This window comes from Monodelphis domestica, chromosome 6, assembly GCF_027887165.1.
Source record: "Monodelphis domestica isolate mMonDom1 chromosome 6, mMonDom1.pri, whole genome shotgun sequence".
Taxonomy (NCBI): Eukaryota; Metazoa; Chordata; class Mammalia; order Didelphimorphia; family Didelphidae; genus Monodelphis; species Monodelphis domestica.
In genome coordinates, this window is record NC_077232.1 from 114982392 (window position 1) to 114997782 (window position 15391).

The window sequence follows — 15391 nt, forward strand, 5'->3', positions numbered from 1 at the left end:
TAGTGTATTCCTGGATCCAAAGATATATACAGATTGGTAACTCTTTAAGCATAATTCCAGATTGTTCTTGAATTTTTTGTATTAATTCACAGTTCTACCAAGAGTATTTTAGTACCTCCATTTTCCCACAATTCTTCAACATTTATCATTTTGCCCTTTTTTCAATTTAGCTAATCTGATAGATGTGAAATGATATCTTAAAGTTGCTTTGATTTGCATTTCCCTATTTAATAATGATTTAGAACAGTTTCATATAGATGTATGTATTTGTTTCTTCATCCAAAAACTGTTTATATCTTTTAACCATTTGTCAATTCATATTATTTTATTTATTTATTTAAATTTGACAAGGTTTTCTATATATTTTAGATATGAGTCCTCTATTTGAGAAACTCTCTATAATGCCCCTGTCAACTTCTTTCTGACATTGGCTACACTAGTTTTATTTACACAAAACCTTTTAAGTTTAATGTATTTAGAATTATCCATTTTATATTTCAAAATGCTTCTATCTCAGGTATATTCATAAATTCTTCACCAATCCACAAATCTAATAGGTAATGTGATCCCTGTTTTTCTATTTTTTATTATATCTTCCTATAAGCAGAAATTATTTGTTCATTTTAATCTTATCTTGGTAAATGGTGTAAGCTATAAGCCTAGTTTCTATCATAGTAATTTCCTGTTTTCCCAACAACTTTTACCAAATAACAAGTTCTTATTACAAAAACTTAGATCTATATTTTTCAAATGCAAATAAAAATTAGAAAAAATTATAGCATTTTTCATAAAGGTCATACAGTATAATGAATTGCCAAAAGATATATGGATAGGCACTATTCAAAAGAAATAAGAGCTAATAATAATCATATGAAAATATTATGAATGACTTTCATTAGATAAATGACAATTAAAATAACTCTGAGATGGTGCCTCACAGCTATCAAATTGAATAATATAGAAAAAAAATGAAAATGACAAATGCCTGAGGGGATGTAGAATAATAACAATGATAGAATAGCACTGTTTTTTTCTCCAGACTGCTTGCAATAGTTCACAACTCCAACAGCAATGCATTAGTCCCTCAAATTTTCCACATCTCTTATTATTACAAAAGAATTTGAAATTTTGGGGATATGCATCAATTTCATATAGGTTATTGATTGACCAAATTATGTGATATAATATTGTTGTGACATAAGAAATGTCAAGCTTTTTGATTTCAGGGGAAAAAAACGTGGAAGCACTTTAATTAAATGATGAAAAGGGAAGTGAACAGAACCAGGAGCACCTCTTCCATGGTAATGGCAATATTGTAAGGATGATCAACTGTGAATGATTTCACTCTGCTCAAAACAATGATTAAAAACAATTTCAAAGGAAATATATTGAATAATGTCATCCAACTCCAAAGAGAGAACTGATGAACTCTGAGTGCATATCAATGCAAATTTTAATCTATTTTCTTCATATTTCTTATTTGCTTGTGTTTTCTTTATGGCATGGCTAATATGGAAATGTTTTCTTGATTTCATATCTACAATTAACATACTGATTTTTCTCAAAGAGTTGAGAAGTAATGAGAAGAGATAATTTCAGAAGAATATGTTAGTTTTATATGTAATAGGAAAACATTTAATGAAATAAATATTTTTTCTCATTTTAAATCTAGTGTATTTTCACTATCTTGTGCATACACCAAGAATTAATTATTGGAGAAATTGATAATCATTTTGTAGTGTGTAGTGAGAAAAATAATTACTAGAGTTTTTCATAAGTTGTACCTTGATGATATTTAACTTAACTCTTTTGAATTATTTTAATATTAAAACCTCACTAACTGAATATGATTGATGGAATAATACACTAGACAGATTCTTTTCTTTGCTTAAAAGATTTTATAGTCCTTGGCATACTTGCACACCATTTTGCCAAGTGTCATAATGACTTTTCTGGTTTTTGTAGCTAAATTTCTTTGATATTGATTTATACATAATTGCCTCTTTCTATTTTTAATTTGATCCTTATCCCTTAATATTGTTTTCTTTCTAATTTTACTTTGACTAGGTCATGAAAATTCTAAGAAATATCTGTACAAGTCTTGGTTTCAAGTCTTATCCCATGGCAACCAATTTAATCACTCTGATAAGACAAACTTTCTACATTGTACACGGTCTCCAGAACATATTGTTTTATGGTCACAGATAATGTAAGCAAATTATTTGTTATTCATAACTTTCAATTCACCCATCTATTCAATCTCAGAATCATTTTCAGGCATTTAATATCTTGACCATTCAAATAAGTACTGTCATATTCCTAAACAAATATGTCTAAAATAGCTCTTCAAAGACTTGTGTTTTCATCCAATTAAGTATTTTTTAATCTTATTAAATAATGTTTTTGAGTTATATTTGGGGAAAGGTAGGAGAATAATCATGTGGTTGTAAAATTTTCAGAGATAAAACTCTATGAACTTTGTCTCTTGTTTGTTTGTTTTTTTAAAAACAGGAGACAACAATCTCAGGAAATGGCTCAGACAACCAATCCACCAATTATTTCCATACAATATTACACAGTTTATCATGGTCTGGTTAGATATATTTTATAAGATCTCTTCTAGTTTGAAATCATTGATCCCTTGAGTCTATAAATTGCATATTCAAATTTGAGGCAGTTACACTGTACAATAGGTAGAGTTGAATCCAGAAAAATTGAATTTAAATATCACCACAAACATTTACTAGGTATAAGGCATTTAACTTATCTTTGCAAGTTTCCTTATATGTAAAATAGGGGAAATAATTGCACCTATATCATGTTATTATAAAGATCAAGAAAGTTGGACTAGCTAAAGTACTTTGCAAAACTTAAATATAGATCTATATATGTATATTTACACACACATATATACATACCTATATAATATATAAAATAAAATATAAAATGTTATACAAAATCTAGCAATGGTGATGAGGAAGACCATAGATTCTAGATGTTTAGGTTACATGGTGACTTTTGGTATTCATCCTCATTTCTACTTTAGTATTGATTTTTAACTTTAACTAATAAATGATCCTAGGATATATAGTTGGTTTTTTTAATATCTCTCATATTGGTAATTTATACTCCCCTGTCAGTTGTGAGTCAGTTTTACCAGTAGTATGTTTGTTGCTTCATCCATTGTAATAATGTTGGTCTTACACAAGCTGATTCCCAGTTAATATAACTCTAAAATTGGAATGAAATTAGATATTCATAATGTATCTAACAGTTAAGAAAATTAGAATTACTTAGACATAGCAGGGGAATGATATTGAGAACAGCAAAGGAATGTTCATCTAAAATAAAGCATTGATTAAGTTAAGCTTTAGTACAACTTCCAATCATGTCACTGATATTGTTTTATGGATTGAGTCCCCCAGGTGATGCTTGAAACCCTGGTAATCTAGTTGTTTTGTACTTAGGAAAATAAGAAACTACATCACATACATAAAAATTCTATATTTTCTTTATTCTCTGAAAAGTAGATATCAAATAAAATGCAGTTATTTTCATTGTGGTAATTATGTTTATATTTATCATGAGCCTTGCAAAACAAAACATCCAAATGTTCCATGAAAAGTAATTTTTATAATGTCTTTTCCTCATCAGACACCACATCTGACTGTAAATATTCTCTGCCATAACAATTTATTCTTTATTCTGGACATGCATGATACCCAAGCTTTCTAATCTGTCATGTAATTTAGTTACCAATTTTCAATTATTTCTATTTTGTCATTATCAAAAATATCATTATTTATATGTTTCAGGTCTCTAGTAGTGTTTCAGTTCACTAGTATATAGTCAAATGCCCCATAATTAAAAGTCAATAGCTAAATTAATGTTTCTAAGTGGCATAAAATATGATTCTGAGTAACAATTACTTTCTTCTTTGAAACACTGGAACCACTATTTCAGAAATATAAAAGTATAAAAATTGACTGTGGAAAGTTGATATTTTTATGTGTTTCATGAATCTTCATGGTCAAATAATTCAAATTTCTATTGGTGATCTACTGTATGTTAGGTTGTTTCTTGAGCTGTAAATATGATTTGCTTCTAAGATAATTTTTAAAGCTTCCTCAACTTGGCAAAATCATTCACAGTACGTGAAACAATGAAAAATATTTAGGAAATCAACATGGTCAATTAATGGCAAGAACTTTTATAGAGGTAGTACAGAAATTCACCATGTACTTGTCCATATTTGGTACCTGCACTGAATATATGATAGCTTTCCAAGTTAGTCATGTGGAAATAATTAAGAAAATTCATTTCTAAAGGTAATATTTGGATAAAGAAGACATATGTTTGAGTTGTTGAGTTAGAGATAGAGGTAAATTAGGAATGAGGTGACAACTTTTTTGATATCTTGCTTTAATATTTTGTTAAATAAGCCTCTTCAGGCTATAGTAGTTTACCCTCTGGCTTCTAAGTAGTAATGGAAGTAGTGATGACAATGGAGCAGTGGGGAATTATGACAGCTATTGAAATTAGAACCACATATTCAAATGATAATGCTATTATTCCACAAATCAATTCTATATATTGTTAGTAGTGTACAGTTATCAACTCCCATTTCAAACATTTTCTTTCTTGCTACCTATTCTCTTCTAAATCTGCTTTTTTAGAGATCTCTTCATTAAGGAGACATTCATCCTCTTCTCTACATATAGGCATATATTTCTTCCTCCTATGTTGTCACTCATATCTTCTTATGTTCTCTTCTGTAGGTCCCAGTAGGAAGAGTAGACCTCAATAAAATCACAGCCATTGTTTAGGAGTAGTCAGAAACATAGTTTGCCACACCAACCACCACCATGAAAACTATAAGAAACTTTCTGTGAACAGTTTCTATGAGAAATTCTGTTACATGACTATACATTGACATATTGAATTATCCCCTATAGACAACTCTGTTTAAAACCACTGAGGTAATCCACATCCATTGTCTCTATCTCGTAAATCATTACTAATCACTGTTCCTGCAAAAGGTTTACCTAATCTCTTAACCTACATCATTTTATCTATAAGAAAGTATCCCAAATCATTAAACTTTGTCACTGATCATCAAGAGGACTCCATGTCTATCTATAAGTCTGTCGTTGAGCCTCATGGATCCCAGAACTATTTCTCTTATCCCAATCCTTGACCTGCGAACAACTTGATTGACATCTGATAAATGGCACACATATGCAGAGCTTATTTGGTTCTACATCATCAGTGACAGATGAGAGAAACCCTCCCCTTTCTGTCTGACAGAGAGCATATTTTTGAAGCACGGGGCATTTTATAGTCAGGAGTAAATCATGAAACAGAATAGTTTGTTAAGATCTTTAAAAATATCTCCTCTAACTCTAAATGATCACAATAGTGCATGCATCAATAATATGGAAATAGTTCTTGATCAATGACACATTTAAAACGCAGTGGAACTGTGTATTGTGAGGGAGGTGGGGGTAGGGGAGGAAAAGAATAAGAATCTTGTAAACATGGAAAATATTCAAAATTAATTAAATAAAATTTTCCAAAACTTTATATATATATATATATATATATATATATATATATATATATATATTCGCTATACACCCAACACTGAGTTTTGACCAGGTCCCTTTAAGAGATCAGAGCACCAAAAACCAGAGAGGAAATTTAAAACTACCCATAGATAAGGCAGTCTTTTCTCTCTCAAAAATGTCAAATTCAAAATAACTAAGCTTTTACCTTAACCATCCCCTTCCAGAAGCAGCAGGCTACTCCACATTTTTTTCCAGCCATAAATACTGGTTTGGCCAACAGTTTTTTGGAAAGATTTCATTTAGCAATTACCACAGAATATTTTTAAATGTTTCACTGACTTTTTAAAAATTGCTATGAGAGATAGGTAGTTGAAACTTTCCCCTTTCCATTGCCACTGACTAAAAAAAATGAACAAAAAATATCCCTCAATTTCTCAGAAGAAAAGTGTGTAAATAAACTCAGAAAACTTTCAATCTCTGAATACCATCAGAGTGTGAAAAGAACCAATTTGGCAACATCAACCTTAAGCTCTTTCCCACAATTAGGCCTTTTTCTAACTAGTTCCTGAAATGTTAAAAAGACCCAGAAAAAGTGTAAATAAAATTCAGCCAGTGAATATCCTTTAGAACAGGTCTTCTAATGTAACCAAGAAAATACACTCACAAAACTGTCCATCCCGCAGAAGTCCATTACTATGTAATATCTATTAGCAAGCACACTATGTATATCACATACCCAAATGCATGGAGACAGCTTTAATTATTTGAAAAATTAATGACTCTTTATTCCAGAAGAACGGAGGAGACAGATGTGTTTAGGGAAGTCAGAAAACAACATTTAGATGGATTTTGAGGTTTCCTAAGCTTTAAGAAAATTTAATTGGTTGCACATAATGGACAAATATAAAAAAAAAAGTCAGACATCTCTTCTCTTCTCTCCTTGATGGCCAAAAGGAAGGAATAGTGAACATGATAAAGACAAAAAAGAGAAAATTTCATCCCATAATTACAAAATGTTAACAGAAAACAAAGGCAAAAATATATGTTCAGCATTTTTTCTTTCCTCTTTTCTCAGGTGGGCCCCTGAGGGATAAAAGATCAGAACAACAGCAAAAAATATAGATTTGATCCCACAATTAATTCACAATTTTATCTGATTTTCAATTAGATTTAATATTAAAAATTTGCTGCTTAATAAATATTAAAGTTTCAAAAATGAGTATAAAATATATAATAATTTAATATCAATTTATTAAAAGATGATATAATATGAAGAAGATTTTATATGATCTAAAATTTGCATAGACATATGAACATATAAAATTTTTACTTCAAAATGTATTATTATATTAAGTCACAGTTCAAAATAATTAACATTAGGGTTTCAAAATTTGAAATACAAAAATTACATATTCATTAAGAATTTGGTTTATCACAAAGTGGAAGTTTAAAAAGCAATGCATTTGATTAGGATACAAAAAAATTACTTTAAAAGTATGTGCAGTGTCTATGAAGAAATTCACAATCTAAGGATTAACATGCATTTTGTTAAAATGTAATTATGTATAAGAACAAATCATGTAGACAGCTATAGTGATCACTCAAGAATATACTTGCTTAAGAAACTTGTGCCAACTCAGGCTCTGTAAAGTGTAAAAATTAATAAGAAGTTAATATCAACTTCATAAAATCCCTAATATTGTTCTTTTTAACCAAGTTCAAGATTGGGATAGCCCTTGACAGAGCCGCTCCTTTATTTATCAAGAAAATGACACCAGAGTGGTGTGTGGCTCTGGTGTACAAGGGAACAATATTATGTATCAGAAGCTTTCAGACCATACGGAAAGCAGAGCTTGGTTATTATCTACTGATAATTCCAAGTGGTCTGGTCCATTCAGACCCTAGGCTAGGTATACCTAATATTGTTTTTAAAAAGCACATTTCCCTAATTAACGACAAATGGAAGGCAATTTTTAAATAAAAAGGGAGAAACCACAAATATTACTACTAAACGTTCAAATGTGAAATATTTAAAAAGAATTGGTTTAAATTAACCATTTTAGCATTACTTATGAAAATAAAAAAGAAATAGAGAAAAATAGACAGCTAATAACTAAAAAAAATTATTAGAAACTTCCTAATGTTTTCTAAATTTTCAAAAATTTCCCAAATTACCATTTTATTAAATTTAAAAGTTAGAAAATGATAACATATCCTATATAAAACTTTGATTCAATTTAAGTGGTTATCTTTACTTCAAAAATTATTACAAAAGGGGGGAATTAACATCTATTTTGGCAGCTTATAACTTAACTTTAAGGTACTAAATCTTAGTCAAATAATGCCTACTTTGTTGATTGTCTGACCATGCCTGAAAGGTTATTTGAGTAAGACAAAATTGAGATCAAAATGTAAAAATCAATGATACTAAGGAAAAAAGAAGTTCAAATATTATCAGTCTGTTATTGTGAAATACCATTGAAGATTCACATGTATTGAAATAGAATTTGTCGATGGGTAATTATGAGTAAAAATGAAGTATGTCCATAGCTAGACTATGAATAAAATGTATTTTTCATCTAAATTTCATAAGGATAGATATGCAAATGTGAATTTGATTAGAAAATTTTAACCAGTCCAGAATCATATAGGACTTGGAATAAAATTGTTGATTATAGACAATTAAGGATAATTACCTCTTCTCTGTTTGTTATAAGGGTAAAGAGGAGACAAGGAGAGAAAAATCTAGTGCAAAATACATAAAACAAATAAATGTTAGATGAGAACTTTATTGGTGAAATTTAATCATTTATGTAAAAAAAGATTGAGTATTAATTTTAAATTTCTGTACTTTTAAATCAATATCCATATGTAGTAATTTAATATCAAGATTAAAACATGCAAATCTTATAAGTTCAATAAACTAAATAGTAAAAGAAGATTAAAAGAAATAAGTTTGCAAGTAATAAAAATGATTTTCCTCATATCCCTAGCAATATACACCTACTAGGATCTGAAGCCAAAATAAATCACAATTAGGACACCTTTTAGATAATATTGTAAAATATTCAAAACTTTCTAAAATTTTATTAACCCCTTCTTCACAATACATTCTAAGTCTAAGGTGTTGATTAGAAGCCTCATTGAATTTTGATCTGATATAGAAAAAAATACTGCAACCTAAGCAGTCACAAGTATTGGATTTTTGACAAAATTGTTATATATTGAATGTTACCTAAACATGTATTTTATTCTAATAGAAACTGAAAATATGTCTATAAATTCAAAACTATGTTTAAAAATATTTGTTAGAAATTAATCATGTTTACTTGAAATGATATAGGATTTGTATTGTGAACCAGAAGTTTAAGGTAAATTGGGTATAACAATGTACAAAAATATTATGTTATGTTACAATAATGTTGATTCTCTTCCAAGTAACTAACAAACTCCTGTTACATCAGCCATCATTAAACAAGATAATGTTAATGAAAATTTAACTCCCCCCAAAATTGTTAACACTTGTTTAAATTCAGAAAAATTTCCAGATAGTTTAAGTATTCTTAGTGAGTATTGACACTTAGAAAAATACGGAAAATTATTGGAAAGAAAAAAAAGTGTTTATCATGACTTGTAAAATCAAAACATTTCATTCCAAGCTGCAATGGATGAACTTTTCTGTTTAAGGTAAAAGCTTTTGGAATTTCAACTAATATTATTTTTGAGTTTTGAATTCTGGTACAGTTGTCTGATAGAACGGTATCCACCATTCAAAAGGAAAGATTAACCCTGAATCTTATCTAAAGTCAAACAGTGTTATAATCCTTTCCCTGTTTTTTTTTCCTTTCAAAGCTAATTGTTATAATCAAAGCAAAGTGAAATAGTAATTCAAGTTCCATGAATGTCAAAATATATAGTTATCAAATAAGTTCCAATACTTACTTAAGAAACTGTACCCCAAGAGGCAGAGTCAAGATGGAAGCTTAGAGGCAGAAAAAGTTCAGACCTCCACAAACCTTTCCTCACTGATCAAAAACACAATGCTTTGAGGGAACTGAAAACCAAATATAAGAATAGGACAGAGCTAGGGAACCCTTCTGCTGAAATAAACTTAAAAGGCACAAAAGAGAGCAGAGAGGAAGCCCCTTCAGTACAAACCAGCCCAAACACACAGATCCAGCAGATAATGAGAGGAGCAAGACTACAGGAAAGTAAAGGTGGGAAAGAAGGGAGGAAATGAGTAAAGAAAAGAAAAGTAAAAAAAAAAGTTACAATTGACAGCCTCTATTCAGCCAATGAAGAAAGAGCAAATTGAACAGAGAAGCACCAAGGAAAACAAGGCAAAAATACAGAAATGCCAGCAAACTGTACATAGGTTTTGGAAAAACTCAAAATACAATTCAAAAATAATTAAGAGAGGCTGAAGATGACTGAGAAAAGAACTCAATGAGCAAAATAAGTCATCTGGAAACAGAAAATAGTGTGTTAAAAGCCAAAATTGAACAGCTTGAAAATTAGGCAAAGGAGATGACAGCTGAGGCAAAGAAGATGAAAGATTACCTAGAATGAAAATAAGATCAGAAGAAGGATGACCCAAAATCCAGGGATGAATTTCAGCCCTTAAAAACTAGAATCCAACAACTAAAAGTAAATAACTTTACAAGGCACCAGGAAAGTATAAAACAAAATTAAAGAATGAAAAAAATGAGGAAAATATGAAACACCTCATCCACGAAACAGAAGACCTAGAAAATAGATCCTGGAGAGACAACTCAAGGATCATTGGATTATGTAAAAAAATAGACTCAAGTACAGGACAAGCCTTTGCTCCACTTCCCCAGAATGCCTTGTAATCTCACCTGAGCCTAGATCGAGAAGGTACTTAAGCTGATTCAAAAGGTTTTTGGGTGTTCTTTTGGACTTCCATTTTGGAGCAGATGCATCTCTTCTGTGATGTGAGGTTATCTGGCCTAGGACTCTGGCCTAGGCAAATGTTTCTTCTTATTCTGTATTTTCTTTAATCTTTAACCTTTAATAAACCTCTAAAAAATATAATACTCCTTGCAGAGAGAAACTAATTTCTACCTGCCTCAGTCTCCCCATATTCCCTAATTTTAATCTTTACAATTACTGAAAGAGCAAGACAAAAGAAAAAGCCTTGCCATCATTCTACAGGAAATTATCCAATGAAACTGCCCCAATATCCTAGAACAAGAGGGAAAAGTGGTGATTGAAAGAATTCTCAGATCACCTCCTGTACTTAATCCTCAAATGACAACACTGAGGAATGTTATAACCAAATTCAAGAACTACCAGACCAAGGAAAAATATTACAAGGTGCTAAAAAGAAGTTATTCAGATACCATGGTACCACAGTTGGGAAAACACAGGGTCTGACTGCACCTACATTGAAGGACTGAAAAGCATGGAATATGATATTCTGGAAAGCAAGGGAACTAGGTCTACAACCAAGAATCAAATACCCAGCAAAACTGACCATATTCCTACAGGGGAAAGTATGGTCATTTAATAAAATAAAAGACTTCCAAGCATTCATGAAGAAAAAAAAAGTGACTTGATCAGAAAATTCAATTCCCAAACACAGAACTCAAGAGAATCATCAAAAGATAATTAAGAAAGGGGAAAACAAAAACAAAAATAAAAACAAAAAAACCTTATTTTTTAAGGAACCCAATAAGTTGAAATTATTTGTATCCCTATAAGAAAAGAAGATATTGGTAACTCTTTAAATTGTTGTTATCACCTGGTTAGCTAGAAGAATTATACTTAGGGAGAACAGTGACAAACCATAAAGGATGAAATGCAAGCTATATATATATATATATATATATATATATATATATATATATATATATATATATATATAACCAGAGGTGAAAAAGAGATTAATACTAAGAGAAAAGGGATAAATTTATATAACATAAAGAAGTGCATGGTGTGAGTTGGAGAGAACACCAATACACTGGAAGGGTAAAGAGGTCTGAAAGGAAAGACTTAACTCTTACATGCTTTGAAATTTACTCAATGAGGAAAGAACAATCAGATACATTGGGACAGAGAATTGACTCTCGCCCTATAGAGAAGTGGAATGGTAACAAACAGACTGGTGGGGAGGGAAGTAATACAAGGGAGGTAAAGTGTGGGGTGTAGAGTAAAAAGACCCAAAAGAAAAGAGAGAAGGGAATAAGAAGGGGGGGGGAATGGAAGCAAATTAAGGATGGGAAATAGGGGGATTTTAAACAAAACACTGATGTAGAAGGAAATAGTGAAAGAAGAAAGTGCAGGACCAGGAGTGGAAATCAAAATGCAGGGAAATACACAGCTGGTAAAGTAAAATGGGGATTTGAACCCTAGACTTCAATCCCCAGAAGTCCTTGGTATTTCCCAGAGTTCCCTATAATCTCACCTGAGTCTTCACCTGGGCAAGATTACAATTAGTATTTAACTGGCTCTCTGCCTCCCACTCGCTTTGCTCGGCCATTTGTTAGATGAAGTAAGTCAGCTTTGAATGGGCTAATCAGCTCTAGGCACATGGTTTTCTTATTTTATATTTTCTTTATTCCTTGATTTCTAATAATCCTTAATAAACCTCATAAAATATAATATTTCTATTACTAGAGACTAAATTAATTATTACAGTAATCATAACTCTGAATGTGAAAGGAATGAACTCACCCATAAAACAAAAGCAAATAACAGAGTGGATTAGAAAGGAAAATGCTACCATATATTGTCTACATAAAACACACATGAGGAAGGTAGACACACACAAGGTAAAGGCAAGTGGATGGGGCAAAATCTTTTGGGCATCAACTGAGACAAAAAAGGCATGAATCATGACTCAATCTTGATATCTGACAAACCCAAAGAAAAAATAGATTTAGTTAAAAGAGATAGGGAGGTAATTACATCCTGATAAAAGGCAATATAGACTATGAGGAAATATCAGTACTCAACAAAAAAGGAATGATCTTGTAATCAGTACCATATTTATATCATAAAAAGAATTTGGTATAACTCCGTCTTTACTTATTCTGTCAAATATTTTGTATAAAATTGTTTTAGTTGTTGTTTGAATGTTTGCTAGAATTCATTTGTGAATCCATCTGGTTCATGGGATTTTTTCTTAGGCAGTTCTTCAATGATTTATTCAATTTCTTTTTTATATATTTGGGTTTGTTTAGGTATTCTATTTCTTTCTTTGTTCATCTAGGCAATTTTTAAAAAATTATTCATTCATATCACCTAGATTGCCATATTTATTGCCATGTAATTGGCATAATAATTTTTAATGATTGCTTTATTTTCTCTTCATTAGAGGTGAGGTCTTCTTTCCATTTTTAAATTAGATTGATCAGTACTTTGTCTTTTTTATTTGTTTCTTTTCAAAATACCAGCTTCAAGTCTTATTTTTTAATTCAATGGTTCTTTCATTTTCAATTTTATTAATTTCTCCTTACTTTTTAGGATCCATAACTTAGTGTTCATCTGAGAATTTTTAATTTGTTCACTTTTTGTTTCTTAATCCACATGACCAATTCATTGACCTCTACCCTCTCCAAACTGTTAATATATGAACTCAAGGATCTAAATTTCCCCCTGAGTACCGCTTTGGCTGCATCCCATAGATCTTGAAAGGATGTCTCATATTGGCCATTTCCTTCAATGAAATTATTGTTTCTATGATGTGTTCTCTAACTGATTTTGGAGAGAATCATATTATTTAATTTCCAATTATTTTTTATTTGGCTCTCCATGTACCCTTACTAATTATTATTTTTATTGCATTATGATCTGAAAAGGTTGCATTTATTTTCTGCTCTATTGCATTTGTTTGCCATGTTTTTATTCCCCAGTACGTGATCTGTCTTTGTGAATGTATTATATGCTGCTGAAAAGAAGTTGTATTCCTTTTCGTCCCTATTTATTTTTCTCCACCTATCTATTAACTCTATTTTTTCTAAGATTTCCTTCATCTCTCTTACCTCTTTCTTATTCATTTTTTGGTCTAATTTATCTGGATCTGATAGAGGAACTTTCATGTCTCTGACTAGTATAGCTTTAGAATTCATTTCCTCCTTCAACTCCACTATTTTTTCCTTTAGAAATTTGGATGCTGTACCAATTGGTGCTATAATGGGGAAATAATTTCTGGGAAGTTCATTTTGCTCCCCTCTGAGGGGCATTGCACGCTGAGTTTTTTTTTGTTTAATTTTTTTGTCCAAGTTCCACTTAAGTTATAATTGAGAGGACTTTTTTTGAGTTATTATTTTCCCAATTTCTATTCCTAGAATTTTTATTTCTAAAATTTTCATTCCTATAGTCATTATAGTTATTTCTATCAATCCTAAAATTGTGATATCTATGATTATTTTTATTTTTATTTCTATAACTATTATTTCTGTAGTTATTTATTATCTGGATATTAAACTGGATATTATATCTGATTGCCTTGAATAAATTTCTACAGACAAACATTTTAAGGGCTTTCCCCTAGAAGTGGCAGGTAATAGATTGATAGTTAGATTCTTGGAGAGGGGCAAGTGCCATTATTTGAGTATCATGCCTTTTTCTGTTTATCAATCTTATCTCTTAAATAGTTCAATTCTTAACTAATTGTCTTCATGAAATCATTAGTCTCTACCTATTTTTCTTTGTTGCCTTTTGAAATGTATACAGCACTTTTTCTCAATTTGTCAAGATACATTTGAGAGCACCTCGGGCAATGAGTCTTAAAATAATTCCTGGTCACTTTGCAAGAGTTAATGACAAAGTGTCTTCTAATTAGATTAATGTCATTTTCTTTAGAAAGATCAAAGTTCACTTCCAGTCAAGATGGCAGCTTAGAGAAAGCTAAAGTACAGATCTCCAGAAACCCTTCCCTACAGATCTCAAACTATATGCTCCTAGGGTGCCGAAATTCAAAATGATTAACAGCATAGGCCCTGGGAATCCTCCTCCTGGACCTGGACCTGGATCAAAAGGCATGGCCCCCCTCAAAAGCCAGAACCCGAGATCACTCGGACCTAAGGGGTAGAAGCACAGAGTCCAAGGCTCTGGGAAGCCGTGGCCCCTCCCCCCTCAGAGAGCAGGGTCATCCAAAATTACAGTAACCCTCAGGGCTGACAAGACAGCCTCAGGGGCCAGATCCTTCTATCCACATCTCAGTGAAAGTCACTACCCTCGGAGCTGCCGGAAGCCGCGGCCACTCCCCCCTCAGAAAGCAGGGTCCTCTGAAACAACAGTAACCCTCAGGGCAAGCAAGACAGGCTCACAGCCAGCTATTCTGAAGGCAACTTCCGGAAACCAATTCGAGCCATTCGAGGGGGCACCCAAAGAGCAGGGAAACAGAGAGAGCAGGGGGCGCGTGTAACCCCCTGGCCGGATCCTTCCATTCCAGTTCCAGTGAAAGTCACTGCTTTAAGGCATACTCAGTTCAACTCAGGGAAAGCTCATAGAACGGACAATCTGATCAGGACTAAAACCTCTGAACACCAGACAGAGATAAGAAAAGCTAATCCTCCCCACTCAGAGATGGCAAACTCCACAGAAGAACAGAAGCCCCCAAATCCCAAGAAAAATAAGAAGAAAGGGGCGATTTTGGACACATTCTATGGAGCCAAAATACAAAATACAGAGGAGATAGAAGACGATACACAAGAAAATGCTCCAAAACCTTCCAAAGGAAATGGAAACTCTCCACAAACCCATGAAGAATTTGAATCAGAAATGACCAAAAAGATGGAAGCCTTCTGGGAGGAAAAGTGGGAAATAATGCAAAAGAAATTCACGCATCTACAAAA